The 2,500-nt window shown below is 36.9% G+C and overlaps 1 protein-coding gene across 1 annotated transcript in view; it reads left to right on the forward strand.

Annotated features, from left to right (window-relative positions):
* LOC128250156 (probable serine/threonine-protein kinase clkA) overlaps window positions 1-2,500 on the forward strand; it is a gene marked incomplete at its 3' end in the record, with an annotated part of 265,160 nt that overhangs the window by 79,503 nt on the left and 183,157 nt on the right. The window lies entirely within an intron of this gene.

Raw genomic sequence — 2,500 nt, forward strand, 5'->3', positions numbered from 1 at the left:
ATATATATATATATATATATATATACAGGTAACACAGGCATGCACATAGATACTTACATACGCATACACATAGGAACAAAGACATGATGCATTATATTGTCTCTTATAGATATAAAGTTACCACAACTCTACTACAAATGTTAACATTTCGACAAGAACTTTTTCACCCCCTAGAACTAAGAAGTTTTTTTCATGTTGTATGAGGGGTATGGAAAGAAAAGAGAGGAGGTGGAATTAAGTGGATTGGAGAAGAGGAGGCGGTTAAGGTTCTACATCATTACCACCATTCTCTGAATTTCTATGAAAAGAGAGACTATATAGATACATAAAAAAACATACTTATATATATACTTCGATTTGTACATGAAACACATACGCACACACACAGACATATACATATCTACAAATGTATATAGTTAGATATAGAGATATATATTTATGTACGTATATATGTATATACGTATAAGTGTGTACGCGTGTAAGTGTGTGTGTGTTTGTGTGCGTGCTCGTGTGTGTGAATCTATACGCATCACTATATTATATAGTCAAAGACAACAGAGCATACGCCACGACAGAAAAGCATTTTACGAGGACAGTATAAAAAGTATGGTGTCCTTTTCCAGTATCGTAGGACCCACAAAACTTTGGATTTCTTTTGACCGTTCCTTCAGCATTTTTTTATCGTTGCTTTTTTTTATTATTATTTAAACCTAAACAAAAGAAAAAAGAAACAAGTATCTACCCTGATATTCGTCACCCCATAACTTTCCTGACTCACGCAAAGAACATACTTTGTGCAACACATATATATATATCTGTCGCTGTATACGAAAATGTAAAATTGTCATGTTATGGTGCGTGAATCTGACGCTGAATGCATGCATGTATGTATGTATGTATCTGCATGTATGTGCTTATTCGTGCAATTCTTTCTGTAGGCATAAACGTATGAAGAATTTTTGTACGCATGTCCAAACACGCCCATTGATACAGACGTATGTGTGCATATGCATATGTATATCATGTATACATATTATGGGTCTGCTGGTGTGTGTGAATATGTATATGTATAACCATACACATTTATGTAGATGTATATATGTGTATGTGTCTGTATATATGCACACAAACACACATACACACACACACACGGACACACACGGACACACACACACACACACACACACATATATATATATATATATATATATATATGTGTGTGTGTGTGTTTATACATATACATACATATATGCTGGGTAATGGAGTGCATACAGAGTTTCTGTTGAAAGAAAATAAAATATAACCCAATGATGGAAGCAAAGGCCGCGTGGATTATGTATCGTCATCTTTAACATCAACATATTCAAAGACATCAGGATCACCACCACAACCACCACTACCACCACCACCTCCAGCTGCACACTAACCGTGCCACCATGACCAGCACCAACACCGTTATCACAGCCTCCATTTACCAACACACCATCATCATCCTGACCACGATGACGATGATGACGAGAAGCAGTAGCAGCAGCAGAAGGGGCATCGTTGTCATCATCATCATCATCATCATCATCATCATCATCACCACCAGCATCATCTCAACATCGTCGTCGTCATTGCCGTGGTCATCATCAGCTACATCGCTGTTGCTGCTGTTGTTGTTGTTGACGTTCTCGTCGCTGTGCACGTCGTGGTAAATTCATTGTCCTCTTATTGCTCTTCTCGGCAATACCCTGCTTTTCATCCGCCTCCTTCAACACAATAGTCATCATCATCATCATCATCATCATCAGCATCATCATCATCATCATCGTCGTCGTCGTCGTCGTCTTCGTCATCATCATCATTATCATCGTCGACGTCATCATCATCAGAATCATCACCACAAAAAAAACAACACCACCACCAACAACAACGCCAACAAACAACAGCACCAACAACAGTAATATCAACTACATCACGAATATTACAAGAATTCGACAAAACAGTCCTAAAATATTAACCTTCAAACTTAGGTAGCGTTTATATTTTTGTGGTTGTTGTTATTTTTACATTTTTTTGTTTTTTTTGTTTTTTTGGGGTTTCTTTTTCAGATATTCTTCAGTGCCATTACCAAAATGTCAACATGTCAAATATCATGGTATCCAAGATTCTGGGGGCATCCTGGCTCTTGGATTCTTCTCATAAAGGAAGGTACAATATAGCCACTTTGGTTAGTCCTTTTCTCAAAGTTTAGAACGGCTGTTATTTTGCTTTTTTTTATGTTATTGCCGTTGTTGCTTTTGTTGTTCTTGTTGTTTTTATTAGATTTGCTGTTGTTTGTTTTACGTTGTTTATATGATTTATTTTGCTTTTTCTTTTTCTCGTTGTTATTCTGGAATCGATCTTGTTCTTGTGTTTAGCTGTTGTTGTTGTTTTTTATTCTCTTACTACCACTACTACCACAGCCGCTCCTGCTGCTCCTGCTGCTACTACTACTACTACTACTACTACTACT

The sequence above is a fragment of the Octopus bimaculoides genome, chromosome 19 (genome assembly GCF_001194135.2).
Source record: "Octopus bimaculoides isolate UCB-OBI-ISO-001 chromosome 19, ASM119413v2, whole genome shotgun sequence".
Classification (NCBI taxonomy): Eukaryota; Metazoa; Mollusca; class Cephalopoda; order Octopoda; family Octopodidae; genus Octopus; species Octopus bimaculoides.